This window comes from Carcharhinus amblyrhynchos, chromosome 6, assembly GCF_965287045.1.
Source record: "Carcharhinus amblyrhynchos chromosome 6, sCarAmb.v2.hapA, whole genome shotgun sequence".
In the NCBI taxonomy this organism is placed as follows: Eukaryota; Metazoa; Chordata; class Chondrichthyes; order Carcharhiniformes; family Carcharhinidae; genus Carcharhinus; species Carcharhinus amblyrhynchos.
In genome coordinates this window covers 60763601-60777521 of record NC_137329.1, presented here as the reverse complement: position 1 = coordinate 60777521, position 13921 = coordinate 60763601, and the positions used below count along the sequence as shown (strand labels likewise).

Genomic DNA, 13921 nt, shown 5'->3' with positions numbered 1-13921 from the left:
CAGTGGCTGGGAGGAGGAAGGTTGGAACCCATGTGCAGCAACAGAGGGCACTAGTGAGCAAAGCATCTGGTGATCAGGGTCTTCCTTGCCACCCTTGCATGTCTGATCCTTGCTGTCAGCTATCCAGTGCCTGGGTGGTATTGCTCGGCATTGTCTTTCTCCTCTGCCTCTTGCTGGGGGCCTCCTCCCCAGCGACACCAGGCTGATTGGCCTCCACATCCTCCTTCTCCTCCAAAAGGTCTCTTTGTTGCTGTGCCAGGTTGTAAAGGGCATAGCACACCACAACAATGGGGGAAGAAATCAGGGGGCTGTATTGTATGGTCCCACCAGAGCGGTCCAGGCACCTGAATTGCATTTTGAAGAGCCTATGTATCTCTTCACCATTGAGCGAGTGGCAATGTGAGCCTTTGCATCAGTGTCAGCCCTCCACACAGCTGTCATCAGCCAAGTGTGAAGTGGGTACCCCTTGTCCCCAACAAGCCACATTTGCACCCTGGGCCCCTCCTCCTACGGGATACCTGAGTTCTCAATATGAAATGTCATGCAGGCTGCCAGGATGTTTGGCATAGATGTGCATGATATTCATCTGATGGTCACACACCAATTACACATTTGAGGAATAGAAGCCCTATACATTCATGAATCGTCATGATTCTGAACCGGGGCCTAGAGGGTGACATGAGTGCAATCCATATCCCTCTGCACATTTGGCATTCCCGCGATGACTACAAACCCTGCAGCTCGGGCTTCCTGCTGGTCCTGGTCCAGGTCAAATTTAAAATACTGGCCAGCCCAGGCATACAGGGCATCCATGACTTCCTTCACACTGTTGTGGATGACTGACTACAAATGCCATATACTTCTCCACTGGGGGTCTGGAAGGACCCGGTGACATAAAAGTTTAAAGTGGCCATCAATTGCACAGCCACTGAATGGGTTCTCCCATCCTGCCCCGAGGTGTCACGTCCTGCAACAAGTGACACATATGCTGCACATGGTATCCAACATTTGTTCAAAGGACACTTGTGTGCGAAACTGCTGGGGGCTCTGCTTCCTCCTTCTCCTGCACCTCTCCTCTGGGTGAATGGCAGCCACGTCCTGCCTCCGGTGGCCACCTCCCTCTATTTCTGCGTGTGGTACGGCCTGGGCCTCCTCTGCCCGCAGTTCATCCTCCTGAGCTCCAGTAGCAACCAAAAGAACAGCAAAGTCAATCTCACAAAAGCCGTCTCATCAATCTGAAGAGGGGGTGGAATTTGGAGAAAGGGAGAGACAGATGGAGAGATTAAGGACCTCTGCTTACCCCTAGTCCAGCAACACACACTGCCCATCCCCCCTACACAGACCCCCCCCAGCAACACAGACCCCCCTTTCCCCTCTTCCCCCCTCCTCCCTCCCAAACCACACACCCCCAGGAACACAGACTCCCATTCCCCTTCCACAGTCCCCAGCAACACAGTCCCCATCCCTCCACAGGCCCCCAGCAAAACAGTCCCCATCCCCCCATAGCCTCTCCAGCAACACAGACCCCCATCGACCCCCTCAATAACACAAACCCAGAACCCATGCAGTAATGAGCACAGGCACTGCTGTTCAAAAAGTTTTGAGGTGGTAGCACTGCAAACTGGGGCATGCAGCCCACTAATTGCATTGAGGTGAATGCAAAAATATTTAAATTGATGTTGCTTCCGTTTTGGATGGGTTCCCGATTGTGTTGATTTCTTTCCCTCGGTAAAGTGGGTACTGGCGGATAAATGTGCATAGATTGTGTTAATCGCCTCATGCCCAACTTTACCACTTCTCCGTGCCTGAAAATGGGCGCAACTATATGGTAAAATTCCACCCTTCTGAATGGCCCTGATCACATGCATGTAAAGCTGGGAAAGCAAGCAAAGAAACAGGTTCTCTTTTACAAAGTCTGTGAGCAACTCAACCTTCTAGAAAAATATGACTTTGTCTCGATCAAAAGAACTGTTTAGATTCACTGAAGAAAATTAAAAAGGAAATTCAAAGTGGTTAGTGTTATTTGAATTCAATGCAAAGTTTTACCCTCATGATTCAGCCTAGCTTTCTGAGGACATTACCAGAACTAAATTATAATCATGCAAAAAAATTGAGCTTGGACTTGACATCAAAGCAGGATCAAAAACAAAAAAGGAGGTGGAAGCAGCTGAACAACAGCATCATGTCGAGAAAAGAAGAATAAAAGAATTTGATTGTTAATACTTTATCATGACTTCGATGGAAGAAGAAGGAATGTTCAATGTTGGGAAAAAGGACTAAGCTGGACTATTATGCTTATATTTGCATGCTTAGATTTAGTAAAAATATATGTATACATATTAGAGAATACCAATATTGTAAAACTAAAGGTTTTGAAAAATGAAACCATCTTGTCGTATTGTCCTTTTTAAAGGGGAGAGGAGTGATGATACTCGCCTTTATTTATACCGTGTTTTTTGTGAGGAGTATGTTTAAATTTCAGCTCTAGTTTACCTGGTGCCCACCTGTCTATGAACCAAGCAACTCCATGATGGGGATACAAAATAATTGATCCTAGATAATGATGCAGTTGTTTTAATCTGAGTTCATGCATGCTTTGTGCATTTTTTGTTTCTTCCTCTAGAGTTTCAGAAGAGGTTTGATTAAGTTAATGTTCAATATTGGGAAGTAGAACAATCACATGAAGGGGAGAAGCTAAGCTTACAGGGAAAAGTAGGCAGGTTTTCTGCTTGATCCTGATCAAAACAAGAGGCATTTTTTTCTCTCTGTCTTTATCAGGAGGATGCTGACTGAGGGTCCAACTTTTAGCATCAAGTTGCACCAGTTTTCGGGCATGAAATCTTGGTAAACTTGGGCGTGAGGCGAGTAGCATGATTCATGACTGTCTTCATGCTAGTTTCCCCTTTACTAATGGCTGAAAATAGCCAAAATCGAGAATGCACCCGAAACGGGCGCGACAGTAATTTAAATGCATTTAAATTGAATTAATGGGCTGGACGCCTAATTTTACCAGCACATCCCCCTTTACCACTGCATTCACCAATCGGGAATTGGCACAAATTGGACATGCTCAATAGAAGTCCGACTCAAGTGCTCCATCAGTGAGGGTTAGTGAGGAGGTAAATGCGATAAAAGCATCCAATGGCTCTCTGCTACTCACAGGTAAATCAATAAGGATAGGCAACAACACCTCCTCCACGATCATCCTCAACACAGGTGCCCAACAAGGCTGTGTTCACAGCCCCTTATCATGCTCCTTATACACCTATGGCTGCATGGCCAAATGCCCCTCCAATGTGACTTGCTGATGACACAACAGTCGTGGGTCAGATCTCAAACAATGACGAGACAAGTATAGAAATGAGATAGAGAACCTGGTGAACTGGTGTGGCAACAATAATCTCTCCCCCAATGTCAACAAAACAAAAGATTGTCATCGACTGCAGGAAGCATAAAGGAGAGCATGCTTCTGTCTACATCAATGGGGGCAAAGTAGAAACAGTCGAGTGCTTCAAGTTTTTAGGTGTCCCAATCACTAGCAACCTGTGCTGGTCCCCCATAGTTAAGAAAGCTTACCGATGCCTCTACTTTCTCAGAAGGCTAAGGGAATTTGACTTGTCAGCCACAATTCTCACCAACTTTTACCAATGCACCATAGAAAGCATTCTTTCTAGTTGTATCACAGCTTGGTATGGCTCCTGCTCTGCCCAAAACCACAAGGAACTACAGAAGGTCGTGAATGTAGACCAATCAATCATGCAAACCAGCCTCCCATCCACTGACTCTGTCTACACTTCCCACTGCCTCAGCAAAGCAGATAGCCTAACTAAGGACCCCACGCACTCCGGACATTCTCTATTCCACCTTCTTCCTTTGGGAAAAAGATACAAAAGTCTGAGGTCACATACCAACCGACTCAAGAACAGCTTCTCCCCTGCTACTGTCAGATCGTTAATGGACTTAACTTGTATTAAGTTGATCTTTCTCTACACCCTAGCTATGACTGTAACATTACATTCTGCACTCTCCCGTTTCCTTCTCTATGAATGGTATGTTTTTTTGTGCAAGAAATGATATTTTTCACTGTATGTTGATACATGTGACAATAATAAATAAAATCAAATCAAAGGGTGTTCTGTTGTTGCGGCCATTTTCTGTCTTGGGTTGGTGGTGCCTCTGTGAGTGTGTGGGGAGGATGGGGAGCTGTGGCTCTGCAGGGTCTCCAATGTCCGACTTGCAGCACGGACCTGGGTCTCAGCACTGACCTCGGGTCTTGCGATGCTGCTGGCTCACAGTGCATTCAGCTCACTTGTAGCTGAAGGTTGTGCACAAAGTCCTTGCAAATTGCACTGTTGCAACCTCTCAACTTGGCGAGGAGCTGTGATTTGGGGAGTATGTGGCTGGGGGAATTGGGTGGCAGGGGTGGGAGGTGCTGTGATTGTAGATGTGCTAAGGGCAAGTAGCAATCCATAACCTCTCCTTTGTTCTTTTCCATCTCCACCATCCCCACCACCCTCCCCCCTCCCCCCCCCCACCCCCCTTTCAGAGTGAAAACAAAGAACAAAGAGCAACCCGGCACGGGAAACAGGTCCTTCGGCCCAACAAGCCCACGCTGCCATTTTAAAGCATTTTCCTACACCTACCTTGCCCCGTGTGTATGCAAATGGTACCCCTATTGTAACCAGATTCAGGGGAGAATAGTGTAGGGTCAATTTGGTACACCAATCAGCCTAAGAGCACATCTTTGGGGTGTGGGAGGAAACCGGAGCACCCGGAGGAAACCCACGCAACCACAGGGAGAATGCGCAAACTCCCACAGACACTGGCCCAAATCCATGTATCTGCACAGCTAGCAGTGATAGTCACTGAGCTGTTGTGGTGCCCATCTGCTGGTCCAGGATTAAGCACACACATCGACACGAAGTACTAGGCTACTCTCGAAACATCCAAGAGCAGCCCACGCACGACCCACCGTGTGCATGCCCCTCGTTTGACAACAAGGTGGACCGACACCTGTGGATTAAAAGAGACAAAAACATTAACATGTACAATTACATTTCCAGTATTTTACACTGAAAAAACATGGCTTTTTCAATGCAACTAATAGATCTAGCTGTTGTTTTGGTTACTGCTGGAGCTGAGGAGGAGGAGCAGGATGAAGAATTGCAGGCACAAGAGGCCAGGGCCTTACCACTTCCAGGACTAGAGGGAACTGACGAACAGAGGCAGGATGTGGCTGCCATTCACCTGGGTAGAGAGGGGGCGTAGGAGAAGGAGGTAGCAGAAATCCCGGCAGTTCTGTGCATGAGTGTCATTTGAACAGATGCCAGACACTGTGTGCTGCTGACGTCTCTGACTCCGAAAGGAGACAGCGCAACATCTGTTGCAGGACCTAGCACCTAGAGGAGGGGTGGGGGGGGCGGGGGCACCCACTTACAGTGGCTATCAAATTGATGGCAGCTCTAAACTTCTATGCTACTGGCTGTTTCTGGACTCCAAGCAGAGATGTCCGTGGCATCTTCCAATCTGCCCGGCATACCTGTATGAGGCAGGTCACTGAAGCCCCGTTGGCCCAGGCTGACCATTTCATCAACATCAACCTGGACCAGGCACAGCAGGAAGCCCGGGCTGCAGGATTCGCAGCCATTGCAGGAATGCCTAACTTGCAGGAAGTAATTGAGGGCACACATGTCACCCTCAAGGCCTCTCTACAGAATCCACGGAGATTTGTAATTAGGAAGGGGTTCTACTCCCTGAATGTTCAGCTAGTGTGCAACCATAATATGACCAGACATCCAGGCAGCGTGCATGACAGTTTCATTGTCAGGAGCTCGGACATCTTGGAGGCATCCAAGGAGGAGCTCAGGCTGCAAGGTTGGCTCGTGGGTGAAATAGGTTACCCGCTTCGGACAGAGCTGATGATGCCTGTGTCTGAGGCAGAGACCCGCTATAATGAGGCTCATGTAGCCACCCATGTGATAGTGGAGAGACACATTGGGCTCCTCAATGTGATTCCGGTGCCTGGACCAATCTGGCGGGGCCCTCCAATACAGCCCAGTGATCTACTCCCGCATAGTGGTTGTGTGCTGTGCCTTGCACAACCTGGCTCTACAGAGAGGTAATCTCTTAGAGGAGGAGGAGGGCATGAAGGTTGACCAGCTGGGCATCTTTGAGGACGTGGACGAGGAATGCTGATGGACACAAACCAGATGCTCAAGGGCTGGCAGCCCAAATGAGGCATGTGAGGGTGGTAAGGGTAGGGCCTGGTCACCAGGTGGTTCACTCTCTAGGGGTTTGTGTATGCGGGTTCCATTGCCCCCCACCCGTGGAAATTCCTTCTATATCCTACAACATTGTTACACCAGAGTGGTGGGCCTGGGTACTCTGTGTTAGTGAGTTTTTTGGCAGGCAGGAGGGTGATGATGACTCGCTAAGCACCATTATGATGATGTCCTGGTGCAAACTAGTCTGACTTCTACCTGAGCTCCGCATGCACACTGGCACCTGGGTCCACGTTTGTATAATGGGTAAGGGATCTGAAACCTCTATGTCGTGCCCTGGGGCGGGAGGGGTGGGGGATGGGAATTGGTCATGGGTTCTGGGGAACCAATGGCTTCCTTTTCTCAGTGACACAACATTGAGAGGCCTCCCCAACTGATATCAACATGAAGCATCCCTCCGGCGATCATCAACGAAAGAGGATTCCTATTTGAGACAAATTAATCACTGGTGGGTGGGGAAAAAATATTTAATTGCAATAAAGGTGTTTAAATAAGATGTTCTAAAGTAACAAGTTGTGAACAGAAAACATTAAGGTGCTTAAATATCTTTCTAGCTAGAAGCAGACCTTCACCAGCGCTATCTCAGTGCAACCATAACTTCCTAACTTTACGTGGCCTACCTCTACGTGTCAGTGTCTCCCCAGAATATACATCAGAGGTGGAGGAGGCCAGCTACCTATCTTGCCCTGTTGCCTGTGATGCGCGTGGCAGGTGCCCTCTGGAAGCCCTGGACATTGAGGGCCCTGGCCTGCTTCCAGGTGTGTGGGATGTTTCCATGACACGCTCTTCATCTTGCCCGAGTTGCCCCGGTGTCAGGAAGGGGAATCAGAAGGTGTAGCCACAGCCATAGTCTCCTGGCTGAAAACTTTGGCATGGACTCAAGCCCTTCCTCTTCCCTTGGGGGTTCCTGTGGGCCTCTAGGTCATTCCTTGGGGTGGCAGTGCTTCTGCAGTGAGCTCCAGAAGCTCTGATGTCACCTGGCACTGCTAATCCCGGAGGACCACCTATTCCTATCCATGGTGGTTGAACCCTCTGCAATGGCCACTTGAGTCGGGGGCCATCTCTCAATGGCCATATGAGAAGGAAGTTCTTCACTCAAAGGGTGGTGAATCTCTGGAATTCTCTGCGCATTGAAGTGGGGGAGGCTACCTCGCTGAATACATTTAAGTCACGGGTAGATAGATTTCTGATAGACAAGGGAATTAAGGGTTATGGGGAGAAAGCGGGAAAGTGGAACTGATCCACTTCAGATAAGCCATGATCTTATTAAATGGCAGGGCAGGCTAGAAGGGCTAGATGGCCTACTACTGCTCCTATTTCTTATGCTCTATGTTCTTATAGCAAGTGCCCTCTGAGACTGGGCCGCGCTCTGTAAGCCCTCAGCCATGACCCTCTGAGACTAGGCCACATTCTCAATGGCTGCTGCCATAGCCCACTGTGACTCAGTGCTGTCTCGCTGTGTCTCCTGCAAGCTCTAAAGCTTCTCAGCCATGGGCTGCAGAATCTCGAGAAACCTGTTCAGTCCTTCAGCTGTGGCCTGCTGTGACTCAGCCATCGCTTGGAGCCTGCCACTCATGGTGACGATCTCCTGATCAGGCTTTCCACGGTGGACACCACAATTGCAGTGTTGGCCTGGGAAACATACAAGACTGGCAATAGCTGGTCCACCTGACAGTTTTGGGACTCCTCCCAACAGCCTCGTTGTTGGTCCAGTGTTGCCATCAGCCCCTCCTGCATTCCTTGGCTCGGTTGCTGCATCTCTAGCAGCTGAGGGGGAATTGATCTCAGAGGCCCAACATGTAGCCTGAGGCCTTGGACGTTCCCTCCTCCACCCGATGTACATTATCAGATGTGTTATGCTCACCAGAGAGTGATCCAGAAGCCTCACCACTATCTGGACCCACCGACATGTCAGTATCTGGGATGGTGAATTGTGAGGTGGAAGCTGATGCCAAAACTGTGCCACCTTCGAGGTCCCTTCATCATATCCTCTGAGGACTCATCCGAGCTGTCTGGACCAGGATGGGCAGGAGCTGCAGCAGGGGCCTATAGTCCAGAAGGCCCCCGGCTGTCTATATCTGACCCTGCAACAAAGGACATAAGGTTAAGTGCAAGAGAGGGAGAGGAATCCGTGATGCCAAACACATGATACGCATTTCTCCACTAAACACAGAACAAAACCAAGAAAATTACATCACAGAAACAGGCCTTTCACCCCTCCAAGCCTTTAGCGACTAGACTGTCCATCTGATCTGTAACCCCCTGCTCTTCCGGGGACCATAGTTGTTGAGATGCCCCTTCAAAGGTCACTATCGTATCTGCATCCATGACCTCCCCTGACAGTGAGTTCCAAGCACCCACTACCCTCTTTGTGCAAATAAACATGTCTTGTCCATTACCTTTAAACTTTGCCCCTCATACCCGGAACTCGTACCCCTGAGAAGTTGCTTCAAAATGATTGAAGGAATGACAGGTGTTCAGGTCTTGACGGCAGCCCGACCATGCTGGTGTGGACAGCTCGCATCTCTCCTGCTCTAGAGGGCTCCAGCCCCCACTGCTCAAAGGTCTGGCTCACCGACCCTGCATTCATTCCCTCAAGGGGAGGTGAAGTTCATATTCAGGTAGGCCAAGCCCAATTGTTTCTCCTGTGGAGAAAGAAAAAGCCATGAAATAAATAGTGGGGTGATTCCTGCAGAATATCAGGTGGTGGCCCTTTGAGGGCAGACACAGTGGGGCTTACTGGGGGAAAAGGAAGGAAGTGCTGGTGGGGTCAGGAGCTGGAAGAAAGCATGCAGGTTGCTGGGGATGGGAGGATCTGGGGGAAGATGCAAAATGGGGTTCAGCACTCACTCTTACTGCATGGTTGAGGTTATTAACTTTTGTCTGGCACCACTTTCCAGTTCAGGGGCCAGTGCCCTGGCACTGACTGAGTTGGTGACTTCCTCCCAGGCCACATTTCCATCAGCCCTCCTTGGTCTGCGTCCTCCTCGGGGTAAGAGGGTGTCCCACCTCACTTCTGCTGCAGCCAGTAGCATTCCCAGATCACTTTCAGAGAATCAGAGGGCTGGTCTATGCTGGAATGCCTGCTTGCCTGTCCATTCTTGAGTTTTTAATGGAGCTGCCCCTCCTTAGGGCAGGTCAGTTGCACGCAGTTTGGCAAGTCATTCCATCATGTTAAATGCAATTTGCTTGTTAACATTGAGGGGAAGGCAAGTGAGAACTTGCAGGTGTGCTGATGGAGAGGGGGCCTGGGTTGTGAATGACTGCCTCAATGATCGGAGACAGGAGACAGGAAAGAGAGAGAGAGAGAGAGGGAGGGAGGGAGAGAGAGAGAGAGAGAGAGCTGTCACACAGCCACCGGAGTCCGGAGGAGGAGGTGGGTGCCTTGTGCAGGAGGGTCAAGTGTGGGGCTGAGGGGGATCACCCTGCCTGATATCTGCAGGGTGGAAGGGGGAGGGTGAATCTCCCTGCCTGTGATGAGTGAGGGAGGATCACTGGGACGGAAGGGCTCGCGATCGGTCTTGATGGCAGGCAGGTGGGAGGATAAGGAGCTCAGTAATGTTGTGGGCAGGGGGCAATATTTGTTGGGGCAGGGAAAAGCATTATCTGGCCTGGGTATGATGTGTTAGGGGAGCAGCATTCTGTTTTTTTTTTGTAAACATACGAGTTGGAGGTGCCGAATTGCAGCAGCAGCGTTTCAAGCACGATAAGCTCCATCCACAGGCTTGTGCAGTGTGATTCAGAGTCACTACTTTTTTTCAGGCATTGTGTGTATGGGATCACTGGAGAACAGGTGTAAAAGTCGGATGTGAAACATTCCCACATTCAAGTCCACCTAGTACTTAGAATCAGAATGGTAAAATCAGGCCCTGGTTGTTCATTCAGAAAATAGGCGTCTCTCTGTATCTCTCTCCATTGGTGTTCAGAGGCATGTGGACTGGCAGCCCACGTACCAGCACATAAGTCTGTGTTGTTTGCTAATTGATTTTAAGAGGAGTTTAAGACTATGAGGAATATTGCTTCAATTGAAACTAATAGAGATATGTTAGCAGTTAGGAATTATATCTTGTTATGTTTAATTATTTCAATTGGTAAATATTAAGCTAATTCATTCATTATATCTATGTGGTTAAAAATAAAGTTTGCTTTGATAATATCTTCCCAGTGTGTCAACGGAATCACACCTGGAGTGAACCACCTTTGTAACAATTTTAATCAGACAATTGAGTTTGGCCTGCCTGAATATGAACTCCCTGATTAAGGGCTAAATTGATGGTCCAATCAGGGAGCCCTATTTTCTGCACTTAAACAGGTGTGTCAGTTCCTGTGGCACTCCAGACGTAGACTGCATAATGAGAGCACTCTGTGTAATATTGTTAGATCTTGTAAATAAAGGAATTTTGGTGAAGGGACTTCTGCCTCTGAGGACTTACTGCAACCTTATGTCCACACAATGGTGGAATTAAAAAAAATATTGGGGTCTAGTCTGATTTCAGAATATACTTTGGGGTTACTGATCTGGTCCCTAACAGAAGCTAGTGCAACACTCAATGACCTAATGATCAAATCATGTGACCTGCTCTTAAAGCAATCATGCAACCACTTAAATATATAACAGCCCTCCCACTTTATTTTGCTGGACATGGCAACAAATAACTACAACATTTTACACAGTATCAATAATACTCTAGACATAGTACTATGCATCGTTAATTATACACAGTCAATAAGAAAGTTGATCAGGATAACACCTATTCCTCTTTGGTTGTTTACGATGTTCTGTATTTTGGCTGTTCTTGATCCGAGAAGTATTTGGAACTTCAGTAAACACTTTTTTTCTTGGAACTAATTCTGTATTGTTCTCACATGATATAGTTACATAGACAGAATCATTGGACAACTCAGATTAAATTAAGTTTTTCATAGTAATATTCACCACACGAACTACTAAAGAAATTGGTACTTCTGGAGCTGATTTGATGAAATCATTTCAAGATGACAACAGATGGTCAACATGTGAGCATTGCCAAATTAATTCATCTTTTGTTTGAACAACAAAAGAAATTGGACCTGTTTTTGCTAAAACTATGGCTGGTACTCATTTCTCACTCGTGGCATAATTATGCACTAACGCTCAATCACCTAGTTAAAAATGTGTTATTTTGCCCTCACTTTTCATTTTGCAACTTGAGATTGTTGTTGATGCTCTACTGAATCTGAAGTTTCTGGATGTAGCAATAAATAAAATGTTGTTCTCAACTTTGTCTTTAAGAGTAATAATGCAGGCGACCTTTGAGTAGTCACATGGGGTAGTTTCTATAAAACGCCAAAAAAGCTATTCACACAACTGTGATGACTTCAGCCAGGCTAATGAGGTTATCCTCCTAGAGTATGAATTACCTGACGAGTTTTCCATCAACAAGTCTAGGCAGTGGGTGATCAACGGGGTTGTCCATCTTGACTGTCTGCCCTCTGCCGCAGCTATGTTCACGGCCAGGTGTCCCTGGAGAGAGAGCATGCAGTGGCCATGGGCACAGTTGATGCCTTCTGCACCTGCTGGCTGAGATATATTCTTGACCCTGATAACCACCTGTTGATTTGATGTTTTAAGTTTCCTTTGCATTTGGTTTTTTGTTCAGCCTGTTCCCCTTCCTTTTGGGGAGCTGTCCCTTTTACTTTGTCCCTAAGTTAATTTGAGTTAGTTCATTTGTTTGGTATGCAAAAAATATACCTGATGAGTCTTTAATCAACAAGTCCAGGCAGCAAGCAATCGACAGGGTCATCCATCCTGACTGTCTGCCCCTCTCCTGGGCTACATTTGCAGCCAGGTGTCCCTGGAGAGGGAGCATGTGGTGTCCACGGGTGTGGTTGACACCTTCCATGCCCGCTGGGCACTGCAGGGACTGGGGTGTATTATCAACCCTGATAAAACATTAAATTATAATGTGGTTAAGTTTCCTTTCAACTTTGTTTTTTGTTTGGGCTGTTTCCCCTCCTTTTGGGGAGCTGCCCCTTTTAATTTGTCCTTAAGTTAATTTGAGTTTGTTTATTAAATTGGTACCAGAAAAGAAGTACCTGATAAGTCTTCCCTAAGTTAATTCGAGTTTGTTTATTTGGTTGGTATGAAAACAAACACCTGAGGAGTCTTAACTGATGGTAAAAGCAAGGAGTCTCATGCTCCCTGTTTAAAGCAGGTGTGTCAGACTCCTAGCCTGCATTGAGCAGGCAGTAACTGGAGAGCTGGCTGTGTATAGATGTATGGTGTAAATAAAGTAACATGGTGACAGGACTTTCACCTCTGTGGAGTTATTACAATAACGTAATAATGAACTTTGCTCTTTCTAAGGATGTAAAGAATGTTTCAAGCATTGTCCAAATCTTTTTGCTAATCCAGAAATGGATGATAAGATGCAAATTTTAACATGCTGAATACCATTTATTTGGAGTGAATCCTCAAACTCTTGTGAAACAAACTGTGAGCAATCATCACTAACAATCTGTTCCAGTTTACCGAATCTTACAAAAATGTCATCAAGTTTTCAATGCTTTGTTCAGACATAACAGATTTACAATAGTAACTTCTGGCCACTTTGAGCTTGCATCAATTATGACTAAGAACATGTTACCCTCAAATGGGCCAGCAAAATCTACATGTAATCATTGTCATGGCACTTCGGGCCATTTCGAAGGGTGTAGAGGGGACACAGGGGTTTATTTCTTATTTCTGCATAGGATTGTCACTGTCCCATTTTTCATTCATCTGGACATTTTTCATTCAATGGCAACCAAAAATAATTAGGTGTAAATTTATTCATCCAGACTATCAAGATGTCCTTCATGGGGTTGTTCATTAATTCTTCCATGCAGAATAGGATGACTGATCACTCAGATACCCTACCATAGACAACCAAGTTGGACGATTAACTCAAGTTTTCTTGACACATATGGTTACAACTCAGGATGAGGAAGATGCTTTCCAGCTATTGTTCCTTTCAAAATCACATCCACCATATTCCCCATCAGAAGATCATTTCTGGTATGTCTCTGGATTTGAGAAGCTGTCACAGGCAAATAATCTACTAACCAAAAATAAAGAATATTAGCAAAACTAGTTGGTGGTATCACCTCAAAAGGTAAAGGTAAGGATGATATTGCATCAGCAGCAGTGTGGCACTCTAACTGGTGATATTTTATATCGTAGGAGGGTGCAGACAAATTAGTGACCATCTTTGCAATTGGCTGGCCGCTAATGACAGTAAGCCTTTATTTGGCCCAAACATAATAGTTAAGAATCGATTATCAGATTTAATGTGAATTGATGACCAGATAAATAATGAAACTTATCCAAAAAATTGTATTCAATGCTTCTTTTTCTAGCTGAGCATAGTTAGATACAGCACTTGATAAAGTATGCAAAACAAAAGCAATTTATGTCTCGAAGACATAATATATGAAATGACTGCCTCTGCTCCATAAGTTGAAGAGACACAAGCTAGTAGTAATGGTTACTTCAGGTTATATGAATCAACATTTCAGACTTTTGCAAAGCATCTTTGACATCCTTGTGTGTTTTCTTTCATTTTGTTGTTGAATCCCATGGCTGTTTCACACAAAGTAATTGATGCAATGTGTGATGATAT

The 13921-nt window shown here is 46.5% G+C and overlaps 1 protein-coding gene across 1 annotated transcript in view; it reads right to left on the bottom strand.

The window, feature by feature from the left end:
- LOC145344338 (astacin-like metalloendopeptidase) overlaps positions 1-13921 on the bottom strand; it is a 346104-nt gene that overhangs the window by 133301 nt on the left and 198882 nt on the right. The gene's annotated exons all lie outside the window — the stretch shown is intronic.